General features: G+C 45.4%; 1 protein-coding gene across 10 annotated transcripts in view; it reads left to right on the top strand.

Moving 5' to 3' along the window:
• LOC142777415 (uncharacterized) overlaps positions 1-13,922 on the top strand; it is a 498,660-nt gene that overhangs the window by 277,301 nt on the left and 207,437 nt on the right. The window lies entirely within an intron of this gene.

Genomic DNA, 13,922 nt, shown 5'->3' with positions numbered 1-13,922 from the left:
CTGGAAAACTAAGGGCAGCAACCAATGATTGTACGATGTACGATGGAACGCCGCTGATTCTCTGCCGATGCCGCCACCGACGAAATCTGAGGAACGCGCTGAATGTGAAACAGAGCACTGAAGTTAAAATTTCGCGGCCGAAAGAAAACCAGACGACACGATGTGGAAGCAGTGGTGCAAGCCAATATAGCCGTGATCCGACGCTGCGACACAACCGCAACACACGACGACGACCAAGCGACCTCGACGTGCACAGCGTCACTGCTCTCGTGGACACCGGAACCGACTATTTGATTGTTAGAGGGCCTTCCGCGATGAAGTTGAAGAAAGTGAAGACTGATTGGCAAAGCCCCAAAATCCGGACAGCTAGAGGTCATCTAAGAACGCCAGCTGCAGTTCACAGAGCAAGTAAAAAGTTGTTTTCATCATAAAGAGAGGGGCACGAAAATATGATACACAGGGGAAAGACCGACACAGATGACGTGCTACTAGCAAGTAAAATGTTTTTAATCATGAAACACATTTAAACCACCATGCAATCATATCAAACACAACACGACAAAAAGCTAAAAGCCTTGCCCTTAGCTTGCCAACCTGAAGTGACGTTCAAGAAAAGCTGGCTCCCTTTTCTGCAAACTGATATAACAGTGACTGATGCAGTCAAGCCCCTCCCGTTAAGGATGTCCTTCCCATCTTTCACTGGCACCAGCTGTTCATTTGTCACTTTAGGTCACACCCACCTTTTTTTTTTTCTATGAACCACTGCGTCACCAATGAGTTCATAATTCTACTGATTTCTGTCCCATACAGGAGTAAGGGTACGATGCAACTGCTGTGCACCTTTTTTCTGAGGGATGGTTCCTAAAAGTCGTTTAAAATTTAATAATGCGCGCCAAATGAATAGCACTCCGTTTTTATTTTACGTATTTTCGTGTATTACGCATTGTCCATGATGCCTGCACAGTCCCCGTTTGAACGCGATTGGGACACGTATGCTGACAATGGGTGTGCTGGGTATTACATGCAATTATGGCGGCGCACCTGCCGAATCCTCCCGAGGGCGTACACAGCTGGCTCAGGGCAATACTAGGTCACACGTCATCCTGGTCATTGCACTGTATCCGGGCCACCTTGCTATCGTCGTTGCACCATGGTTGGCGGTGAAAACCACCATTTCCAGTGTTTTTTGCAGGGCGTGTCTTGCCAATGTGTGCAAAAAAACGAAACACACAAAGAATGCATGCCCTGCTGGATTTGAGCAGAAAACAGAGCCCTCGCCACACAACGCGGCGGCTGCGCCCGACATCATCGATCGGCGCCGCGGAAGTACGCCTCACACGGGTGGCCTCGGCTGGCTGCGCTGTATACGTGCGCCACTTTTGAACGAGGCCGCCTCAGATGTTCTGAGTGCGGTAGAGACGCCTTTTGTCAGCGCCGAGAGTTGGCGCACGCCAGCACGTTAGAATGTAAAGAATCCGTCTTACAGCTATTTTTAGGAGCAGTGGAAGCGAAATTTTCGTTTGAGACTTTTACACCTGGATTGGTTGCTATTTATAGGATAATCCTGAATTTGAATAGGAAAGGCTTAAGTACAACGCAGAATCAATTCTGGCGTTATTTTAATCACCAATTTGGCGTTTTTCAAAACGCCCGCCTTATATAGCGCCCCGACGCGATGAAGCACCATAAGACATAGCGCGCCCAAGTTCTGGTGAGGTTAACAGGGCGTATTAGGTTAACACGTGCGCCGGAAAATGAAAGTGCGGGATTCTATAAGTTATGATGCAATAAATGCAAAGCGAGTGAAAATGGCAAAGAGGGTGCAAACGTGAGCGTCGAACACATTTGTTACACAGCATTCCGTTGAATTCAAGTTACAGCACGGAAAGTAAATACTTCTCCAGATGTTGTTTGAGGAGATACTCCAGCAGCTAATAGGTGAGTGAACACACCGGCAGCGGCGGATTCAACCAACTGCGCAAAGGCAGCATATGTTTGCACACGCCAACTTGCTGCTTCAGCAGTCGGATTTCTCGCCAACCCAAATGAGGGACGCGTCCTTATAGGGTCCGTATTACCGTGTTGCGTGGGTGCCGATGAGAATCATGGGCGTCTGCTTAGCCGCCATTTTGAATTTACGGCTGGATATTTGCGTCGCGTGGTTTATGTGCTCGTCTCGTACTTTCGCATTGTGTTCCGGAAGCCGGCCCGCTTTGCGTTAATCGGGAAGAGTTTCCTTCAGGGCAGATAATGAGTAAAGTTGAATTTCGGACGAGTTTCTGACAGTTCATTTTCACGTTTGAAGCAGCGCATGGGGACAGTGGAAGATACGCGACTCCTTTCCTAGTGCTAAACGCCCTACCAAGTAGGAACACGCCTCTGCAATGTTTCTACGTGCGCTGACTTTAAAATGTGTCACACGAGGGCTGTGGTGCCGCGTCAGAGGTCTTGCTTCGAGCCACAGAGGAAGGCGAACGAAGGAATGAATGTGGCCGACGCATGATAAAGGATGGCGCGTCCAACGTAAACTCCCCCAGACGAACGTGTGTCGCAAAGAGTAGTACCCTTTAGGTGGCGTCGCACAATGACCACTCCTTAAACTAAGCCGGACGCCATCGAGGAGCGACTGTTTGCACTAGCATTGTAGAAATTAGAGGAGGCGCTGTGCAGCAAAAGCACGCCTACTCGTGAAGTGAGCGGAAAGGCCAGCGAAAAAATTCAGTCTCGTACAACGGGCCCGCGGCTTGGTTTTTTGCCACCCGCTGAATCCTGGAGTGTGAACGCGTTTCGAAGATGCAGCAGCGCACGCTCTTTCGCCAAACAGCAATCAAGAATGACTAACCCGGTTAGAACTTCGGCTGATTCTTGCCGAGCTCGCTTTATTTCGCATACACACAGGTTGTCGATGCTCCAAGCCGGGCTGGTTCGTGTCGCCCGTCATTGACTCGGTGGACGTAAAGCCTACATTCATTGCGCCTTGGAGGCGCGAGCCATGCACTGTGTGTACAGTCCTGCCGGTTTGTAAAATAATGTTGGAGCCGTCCGCGACATTCCTTCTTGCGGCAAATGGGACGCCGGGCTCAACGCCGTGCGCACGTGTTATGAGATTCAAGTCATCACATTCTCGCTGGTTATCACGCTGGCACTGATGATTGGCACGTGACAAGTGGTTTCAAGTGGTGAGACCGAACCTAGCAGAAATGGGAGCGTTGCCAACCATGGCAAAACCCTCATGATCTTTTTTGTGGTGCATCATCACTCAGGTCAGTGTTGAACACATTGCAGTGGTGGCCAAGTGAGCCCTCAAAATGAAATAACTTCCATGATGCCATTCACACTGTTATTTCATCACCGAAACAATGTTTCGTCTTCAAATGTAATGCGTACCGAGCCAATCAAATGGAGCAATATTTTACTTAAAGATCATTCGTAGTTAACCGTTTAACACTTAAGATCATTACACTTAAGATCATTTAACACTTAAGATCAATCGTTAACACTTAAAGATCATTCGTAGTTAACCGTTTTACAATGCATGAATGCATTAGATGCAATGCATTTGAGATGCGTGCCGTGCATTCTTGCACGGAACGCATCTCTGAACAAGCTAAAGCCCAAAATGTCTGCCATTCCTTATGTGTCCAAAGTTTCGCAATGCTCAGAAAGAATCGTTGAGAAAACTAAGGCAAGGTTCTTATCGTGGCAAAAACAAGCTGAGCTCTCTTTGTAAAAGAGTTAACTGCGAAGAGTTTTTAAGTGTCAGGTGCAATACGAAGCACGCAAGGATGTTTGTAGAATGCAATATAGGTGTTGTGTATCTGATTTATTTATCATGTGGTCGACACTACATCAGCCAGACAGGGCGCTGTCTGAACGATCGCCTTAGGGAGCACGCAAATCTGATTCGCGGATCAGTGGGCAGCCACTTGGCAAGTCACTGTACGAATAGTGGGTGCACTCCGAAGTTTAATGAATGCTAATAATGACAAGAGGGCACGTGAAATATATAAAGCTTTTTTGACTTGCAAATCAGGAACTGAGTGTGTAAGTGCGCCGTCCGTCAATATGTTGGATAATGAATACGAGTATCTTGTCATTTAAGTTGTCATTCAAGATTTGAATAAGATGTTCTTGCGCATGTGACATCATTTGTCCTTTCTTCTGTGTGAGATCTCCTCGCCCTCTTGACTATATATATTCCCGCCATCTCTGCAGTGAAATCGATTTTGTTTATCAATGAAAACAATTATGATGCTATTGGTGTGTGTGTGTGTGTGTGTGTGTGTGTGTGTGTGTGTGTGTGTGTGTGTGTGTGTGTGTGTGTGTGTGTGTGTGTGTGTGTGTGTGTGTGTGTGTGTGTGTGTGTGTGTGTATATGCTTGTGTGTCTGCCAGAAACTTGTGAAATCGTTTAAAAATACCATTGTCACCCAATGATTAGGTTTTTGTTTTTGGTATTAGCCATGCATATTTTAGCCTTCATATAATGCAATAATCTGCTTTGTTTATCTGTATTTTCGTATGTTAGAACTGTTAAAAACAATCGTGCATTTACCGACACTTTCGCTCTTCCTTTGTTTCACTCGTCAAAATTAACGATGCACGATAACTATCTGTTTGCGTGTGATATATTTTTTTGTACATGGAACCCTTAGTTATTTATTTTTTGGACCCCCAAACTAGCCTTCGGCAATGGGTCCAACCAGTCGTGATGTTTCTGTATGTTTCACAGTTTGCAAATAAAGAATTGAATTGAATTGAATTGATTGTCAGTATGCGCTCTGTCCTATCTCTCTGCTTTATCTTTTTTCTGAAACGTTCCCTCCCCACTAGAAGTATATTTCTTTCAAAAATGCAATACCGACCAGCCAAGTAGCCACTATTTTGAAGTGCACTTATTTATCACATCACTTAGTGAAATTAGCAGTGTGGGTGCTCCGCCGTGGGCACAACGGGCAGTGTTGTCGGTGAGGTGGTTACCACCAATCGCACAGTGACCAGGCAGCCATTGAAAGAATATGTGATGTCCTTTGTTAGTGGCGCGATTACAGATTTTATTGATTTGAGATATCAACTGAAGGTAGTTCCCACGTCGTAGACTTCGCATACATTGAAGGGCCGCCTTGGAGTCGCAGAAGATAGCCCACTTAGCAGGCGATTTGCGCGTAACAAATCTAATTGCGGCTACAAGGTCGGTGAGCTCGGAGCTCGTAAATGTTGTGACGTGTGAAGTTTCAAACTTGACAATGATTGACTGAGATGGACCCACAAAACCGCCCGTCGAACTTCTCGAGACCTAACCGTCCGTTTCAATATGAGTTTGGTTTTCATATGATATATGTTGAAAGGTCTAATGAGATGTGCTTGAAGGCTGCAGATGACAGGCTAGCTTTTTCGGTTATCCCCGGGACTTCAGGGGGTACAGGGGGTCTTTGCAGACAACACTCCGGGCAAAGCGATATGGTTTTGGGTGAGAATTTCTAGGAGATGAAATGCTGGTTAGCCGCCACCACTCTGGAGAACTCTGCATTCGGTCTTTCCAGTGGCAGGCTAGCAAGGTGGTTGTTAGGCAGTCTGGATATATGGCGAATGTGCGCCCGGAGTATGTCGACAGTTATACAGATCGTAATCGGGTGGTCTTTGGCAATGGTGATAGTTGCGACCGTGTTAGCACACCTAGGCGATACCAAGCATGTGCGAAGAACTTGGCCTTGAATGCTTTGCAGGACCCTGATGTTTGCTTTTTCCGGCTTTTGAAAGCACGGGTGTGCTATACTGAAAATATTCCAAGAACAGTGCTCTGTGCAGTTCAAGCATGGCTGACAGGGATGTTCCCCAAGTTTTACCGGCGACAAATTTCATTACGTGAGCGATAAAGCTGGGCCTCTTCTTCAAGTGCGCGATGTGAGCACTCCACGAAAGATCTCTGTCAATGATGATGCCCAGGAATCAATGGCGTCTCGTATACAAAATTATTCTGACATTCTTGATGGAAGCGGAATACCAGAGCATCGCCTTGCGCGTGAAAGAAACTAAGGCACATTTCTCGGGGGAAATTCTCAGCCCTCGAGCACGGAGGTACTTCCCTTAGAAGAGCAGGTTGTGTTCATCTAGAAAGGAAGAAAGAGTAATTACTTGACTACGTCATCGAGTTCCCCACTGAAATATCACTTTGACAAATCGGGTGCGGTCCGGTCACTTTCATGCTTTCACTGTAATGACAGTGAATCTCTGAGCACTTTATTTAGATGTGCCAAAGATTTAAAATGCAAAAGAAAATATTACTAGAACCTCTCCAAAAGTTAAACTTGAATTTACATTACCGGTGATTCTTTATTCTGGCACAACTGCATTCGGTTTTAGCCATAAGAGCGTTTTCAATGCCGTATTTAACTATTTAGAGGAGTCTAAAATAACTTAATGTATGGTGTACTTTAATCCAGTTGTCTTATGTAAAATTGTGCCAATCTCTTTTTGGGTTTTTCAATGAACTAAACTTCTTTTAGATCTGGCGAGTTAATATTATAAATCTATAACAACTAAACAATTCATTTTCAACTTTTTCTCAATAAGTGAATTAGTTTTCTAAACAAGGCACCGTCCTATTCATGGCCTATTCTCTGAGGTGGGTTGCGCCAAGATATTGAGTAACCAACCAACCAATCAACATAGATACTAGCTGACCTAAAGTACCCATATAAGTGAAATGCTATTTGGTCTGCTTTTGCCCGCGTCGCATCAGGATTTTCGCTCCTTGTAATGTAGAACAGTAGCGAGATTTGAGATTGCACGATCCTCGAAGCTCACGTTGCGCGCACAGTTCTGGGTTTTTGGTGCTTTTCGGCGAAGGTGAAGCGGTGTCAAAAGTTTTGTGGTTACATTTGCTTCGCGCACACGACATACAACTTGTAACCTTGTGGTGCTGGCAGCGCGATAGTGGTGTGCACTGATATGTCCCGTATAATCTCCCCTTGCACGCCTCTCGTGGTCGTTAGGCGGATGACCCTGGCGAGGCCCCTTAACAAGCCGTTTCCGCGTGCTCAGGGCTGCGCATCCCAACGCTGATGTCGGCAGCGATCGATGCCAGAAATGTGTCGGAGTGGCGAAGCGCCCACGATAGTCGTCGTTATTGTTCTGTCATAGTTTACGGGTTTAGCGGGATGGCGGGTTTACTGAAAAAGTGGGATCTAAATGCGCATGCGCAGTACACTGAAAGACCCGTAGCGTGTACCGCGCGCACGCTATTTTTCAGATTTAGTGTCACCGTGTTTGCGTGGTCTACGTAGCGTGCGTAAAGCATGGCGGTGGTTTTGGGCGCCCGCTTTAGAGTGAATGTAGCGTTGGTAGGGATGGGTCCACTTCTTCATTAGCTGATGACTGTGCAAAATGGCTTCGCTCACCTTCAGGTACCTTTGACAACCGAGTATTGCAGATAACTTAGCCTAGTTTTTGAGGTAACTTCCCATATCAAGTGTCTCTAGGCCTAACTACATAAGATCGGTCTAAACAAATCTTCGACATTAAAATTTGTACTTCTAGTGCGTGGTTCATGTTTATTTATTTCTATTGCTACAAAGAAGACAGTAGTACTATTGGTGCTCGTGGGGATACAGGCGAGTACTCTCAGTAACCTTTTTTTTTACTCCTTTTAATGCATTCACCCTCCACTTGGTGACGCCAGCGTCCCAAATTGGGCGCGTAAACGCTACATACGTTCGCGCCACTGTAACGCAGTTTCCTTAATCTCCGCTATCGCGCTCAGGCTAAACAATAACTGTCGATTATGACAAGGAATACGGACGCAGGACGGGCGTGCAACTGAACGATGTATTTGAAAGTAACATATAAGAACAAAGGCAGAGAAGGAATAACGTGAGCAAAAAGAAAGTGGGCAATATAATCAATAACATGAGCATTACTTCACAGAACGCTAAGTTGAGTCTTTTTTTCCGTGGCTCACAATGGTGCCCATTCTTTTCATACAAAGCTTCTACCACTAAATATGCATTTTTATCAAGGATGCTATGGACAAACTATCCAAACTGTCTATATTGTGGCACTACTGATTGGTGTGGCTGGGAAGACATTATTATGGCTTTATCTTGAAGCAGGCAGAACCTGTGTATCGTACACTACTGTAAACATCATTTCACCAAGGCAATATTTACATGTTTTATTTCAACAAATTATTTCGACGTCATTCGCTTGTAATAAACTTCAGTCTATTTGCGTACTAGATTATGTGAACTGATACTAGCCAGGGTTTGCCAGTGTTTCCGACGTGTTATGCCATATTTATTCACGAAAAAGGAAAATATCCGTTGTCGTTTGTGTAGCACATTGCATCATTTTGAAGCAAAGCGAAGGACAGTGGATTCAATGGAATCTAAACCCAGTTTATACGTGTGCTAGTTTCCGTAGAGAAAACTAGCAATACCTAGTTTTTCCACGGAAACTAGGTATTGCTACGATGGCTTCATGTTAGCTTCTTCATAAAAATCACTCACGAAAAGGTATAATATTTATGTGATTGGGCACTTCACGGTTCCATTTTTTTTTTTTTGAAAAAAAGAATTCTTGGTCATATATGAACCTCCACCATTCTAAAGAATGCTGCAGACGCGTGAGCAGTTGAATACTGCCACTTTTAATTTGTGAACAATCACCTAACACAGCTCTAGTCTCATTAGTCTGTAAAATTAGGATGGTCACTCCCGTTTTTCAGAAATATGATCACCTACCTGCACGTAACTGCCAGCTAATATCGCTTGGCTAGTCGTAGATTGTGTAATATTTCATCTTTTGTATACATATGACAACTGCTTTGTTCAGTTTAGTTTTTCGTGCTTTTTCTGTCGTTGATACTTTCGTGTTTCTGTTCGCATGCTTTGTCTCAGTTTCATTGTAATATACAAGCACAATAATACATTGTACTGCTTGTAAATAGTTCTGCACTTTTCGTTTCTTTTTTTGTTCTGTTTTATTGCGATGTTCTGTTTTATTGCGATATACTTGCTATCGCAAGTATATGGACACTCTCGGCTTGATTTCGCCGTCGGCGTGGGCGCCGACGTCGGCGTCGATGTCGTGCACCGTATATGTATTTTATCTATATATATGAAATGCAAGAAAGAAAAAAATGCTGAAAAAAAGAAGTTGGTGCCCGGAATCAAACGTGGGACCTCCGCGTTGTGAATGCCAAACGTTACTACTGAGCCACCGTGGGGTACCTCATTGGACGTTCAAACGGCAAGCTATTTATATCTACCACTTACCGCTGTTAGCAGGCATCTCGGGGGGTGGGGGAGAACTATCGTGTTTTCAGCATTATGAGCAAGATGGCGCAGTGAGCACGAGCCGGCTCTCATGTAACGCGTACTTTGGCGTAGAGCATGAGAGGGTGTACGCTCGATCGCGCGCTCTTATCTTGCAGTGGGGAGGATCGTACGTGTCGTACGTATTTTGTTGTAGTTACCGGGCGCACAAAGGTCACTGCAACCATTGAAGCCTTTGTTTGCAAAAGGGCGCCCTTTTCAGACAGGGCAATGTAACTACTGAGACGCTTATTCGCATTCATCTGTACCTGTGAGTACGTTTCGTGCGTCATTTGTGCGTGAGAAACGCGGGTCACGTTTTTATCTGCTTTCCATTCTGCGCGTGATCTTCGAATTTGTTGATATCGCGTTCATTGCTTCGCCTTTGCGGCAAATCCGCGGCTTTTTTATACATAACACGATTTCTTTCTGTTTTCATATAAGCATTTAGTTAAACAGGGGCAATGGTAGCGTAACAACTATGTCGAATAATTATGACTGTACTTTCTTTGCGCATTGTGTGTGAAATGTACAATGACTTCGCGTATTTCACTCACTGTCAATCAAGTTCTACTACATGACGTAACAAAATGTTTTAATACGCTGGAGGTACATGGCCTCTGTGAGGCATAGCTCATGTTTTTCCCACGTATTTTTCATAAAGTAGTATTAAACATAAGAAATAAACATTGGTTCATTCACTGATAAAAAAGTGCAGTCGTAGCAACAGTTTACTGAAGGCCGTAGCGAAGACTGTTCCGGCAGAGTTCTATAAATACGGCCAGGCCGTTATGTAATTGACTTGGCACAGTCACCTCAACTCCTCCCCTCTTAACGGCATTTATCAGTCAAGTCTGCAGTAACACCAGCCTGACAGGCGAAAACCCTCGCAGAGACATCGGGTCAAAGCAGTGTGCACGTAAGTGTTTCCAACTATTCTTGAAAAAATACCTTAATTCACTGTCGCAATCGCCATATAGTTTACTGTACAGAACTTTATTTTTCACCCTACGTTTAACCTTGTGCCTAAATATAGCTTACTGTAACAACAATAAAGTATATGATGTCATTTACTGTGTTGCATAGAGATGTGCGGTGACGTTGAAGTTGATAGCGACTTCATCTGCTTAAAATTACTATCGCAGACAGACCAGAGAACGTGAAGTGTAGCAAAGGGAAAGAGAAGGCATTCCCGTATCTGTATGAAAGAAGCATTCAATAACAGTTGAAAAAAAAAGAACTATGGGACTCACGAGCAAGTAACGACTGGCAGTGTGAATGACATTGTATCAATGAACGCAAACGGAAATGTCATAGAGGTGAAAAGAATGTATTGGAAATCTGCATGTGGAATGTTCGTTGTCTCTGCGTAATTACAGAAAAGGTAAACACCAAATGAGGAATAATTTATAATGATTCGAGGGGAAGAGCTTTCTTGTTTGAAACAAGGTCAGTGTGCCTTAGAACACGGGAATATAAAGTGAAAATAAGAAGAAAAATGCACATGCGTGGCGAAGATAAGACAACGTTGTAGCATGTTGTAATCAAATATTGAAATACGCAGTTGGATGTAGGTTGAGGCACTGTGAGACAGCTATGTCACTGTGAGATCAAAATGCCATGACAAATTCTGGTAATCTGTGACGTTACGATGAAGCTGTTTTGCCACAATTTTTTGTAACACTTGCGTGGACGCCGACACTCATTTTCCGGGTTCGGTAAAGTATCTGAGGGTTTCATCTTGATAACTGCAACCAAGCACCGTCAGGAAACTCCCAAAGCCGTCCGCGCAACGAACAAACAGAAGAGAACGGAGAAGGAACAAACCAGCTCTGGTAAATAACAATAGCACAGGATGTGTCACGGACTAAGTTTCGTCTCTGCGCTATGCTGGTGTCGTGCCAATGAAGAATAAAATTTTATTTTAAAGATAGATTTAGCTTTCCGATCTCGTAAGAAATATGATCCAGAGATATTTCGCGCGTATCGTCTACATTTATCGCTGGTCAATGATGCAAAAAAAAAACGGGGAAATTGCCTCAAGTCTAATAAGAATATTGCATTACCGTCCTACTACCCTACTCTGGCTGAAAAATGCCAAAAAAGTACTCTACAAGTACAGTATTTACCCTACTTCTGGCGAACCTGGCGCACGTTGTGGACCTAACTACACAAGATAGTCTCTGTCTAAGTGGTTATGAAAAGAAAAAGAAGAAAGAAGTGTCACCAGTCTATCCTTAAGATGACACTCCAACAGGTCGACACAGGGATGGGGTATTGGGTATAAAAGAAATAGCAAGGGACAGGTAAGAGAAGATCAAAAAAGTAAAGTGGGACTCATTCGCTCCACCTCCTCTGCATGCGCTCGAACCAATTCAGCGCGCAGCTGACTGAGACAGCCACCAAGAAAGTGAAGGCACAGTCGTGTGCACAACTAAACGCGGGCAAGAAGATTGTGGGATCTCCTAAACTCTCTATGTAAGTCTGGTTGGTCCCGGTGATAGCGCCACTTCCGGCCCAGATGGCCAATCCTTGGTTGCGATGGTATTGTGGGCGAGCAGCGCTGCCGCACACAAACCGCAAACTGGCGAATCCGGTGGCAATATAGCGAGAACCGCATGAACTGCCGCAGCTAGCGCAGATATCGTCGTGTCCTTCGGGTCGCCAGAAGGGACCGGTGAAGTCGAAGGAGAGGATGATGTGGTCGCCAAAGTCGTAGAGACGGTGCGAGCACTCGATGCAGGCTGCAGGGTGGATTCCGGTGTTGCGTGGCCGGCACTGGCGAGAGAACCACAGAAGCATCGGCCCCTCATGACTGCCGCACCGCTTCGGTGGTCGGCTTTCTTGACAGCGCCGAAGTGTGAGCCCTAAGCAAGACGCATGCATTGTTCGGAATTCTGGGTAACAGGGACGAGAGTAGCTGTCCTCACTAGATAGGGCAACGATGTGTTTTTAAATACAAGCACAAGAGAAATTGTACCCAGAGCAAAAGACTCCGCAAGGAAGTAGGTAAGGCTGCAAGGCATAAGGTTACGAAAGCAGCGTTGGCGTTTTTGTGGCATTTTCTTGTAACGCATAGTCACCACTGACAGGTGGGAAGGTGATACATGCATTATTGGATGCGTGGTTCTGGAAGAAAGGAAAAATGCACCTAGTCTCTGTGTTTCTAATAAGTAGCACGGCGCAGCTCCTTGTAGATGATGGGACAAGGGGGATAAAAATCACCGCCCAAACACTCCATACAAATGGTTGACAAGTGAAAGCTGTAACGTGCGACCCAAGTGTTTAGCAGTAGGTTCAACGCGACATGACGCTGAAGCCCTTTACAATTATTGGTTAAATGTTCCTGCTTCTCATTGCGGATACACACACGTTTGGCTTTCACATGTCACACATTGTGCCACGCATTATCACCTTATGGAGGAGTGTGATGAGTGGGTAAATGTATGTCGCAATGTGTTAATCACAGTGTTTTCGAACCATGCGCGGTTGCAGACGTCCCAGCCAAAACCATAGTTTTGTTGGAGAAACTCCCACCGAAAGCGGGCATTCACCCTGCCGAACCCGCTCCCGCAATAATCACTTTGATGCCGCAACGCCACTTGTTAGGCGTAGGCACTGCGCAGTGTCGCCTATAGGAAGACAGAAATTAGGTGCCTCTTTCTCTTTTTCAAGAACCACGCAATCACTGTTCACACGGCGTTGTTTCAAGCGTTTGACCGTGAGCTAACTCGGTGGCATGGTTTGGAGGATCCGCCCGCCACCGACGCTTGCATTCCCGTTCGCGATTAAACGCGAATTGGGAAGCTGCCGTATTATCAGTACGTAGTTGCTGCCGGCATTCGGCCTTCCGGGCCTGTTTTTGTGCACCATGGGCCCGGCGAGTCTGAGCTTTCTCACGTTGCCACTGTCGACACTCTTCTAGAGTTGTCCGTTGCATACCCATATGGAAGGTTTCAGGAGAAACTGATGTGTGCGTGCTCGGCGCCATAGTGCGACGAAATGAACAACGTCACTCACAACGCAACCAATGGCACACGTGCTTAATTACAGCGCTAAGAATGGAGTGCATGAGAAAAAAGTATTCGAAGACCAGTTGGGACACCGTTCCTGGACAGTTTTTAGTTTCTTTAGTCATATACAGCTTTTGATGTAAAAATAATAACTGGAAAATTAAGAAGAAAGAGCACTCACCACACAGGAACGACAAAAAGAAGATAGAAGAGATAGCAAAGAAAGGGAACACGATCGAAGGAGTCCGAGAAGGGGGCATCACTCAGCGAGAGCTGCACGGCGTCGCTCACGGACGACGGGCCGATCGGCGAGAGCTACACAAGCGTCGGAGATCGCGGGTGACGCAACCGTTCAGCACGGAATCCAGCTAGCGATTCCGAGGCATTCATTTGTTACGAAGGAAATGCAATGTGCCGGGAGACCCTCTCCGCTTTCCTGTTCAGTTTATTTCAAGCTCAGGATGCGAAGGAAAGAGTGCCTTTACGACAGGACAACAGCAAGTGGTAGGGAGACGAGTTTCGTTAAAACGAGGTGTCAGTTAAGGTATGCCAACAGTACTCCAAGCAGTGGGAAGCGTTTCGTGATGTAGCGAACAT

This window comes from Rhipicephalus microplus, chromosome X, assembly GCF_043290135.1.
Source record: "Rhipicephalus microplus isolate Deutch F79 chromosome X, USDA_Rmic, whole genome shotgun sequence".
Taxonomy (NCBI): domain Eukaryota; kingdom Metazoa; phylum Arthropoda; class Arachnida; order Ixodida; family Ixodidae; genus Rhipicephalus; species Rhipicephalus microplus.
This window is presented reverse-complemented; position numbering and strand designations above follow the sequence as displayed.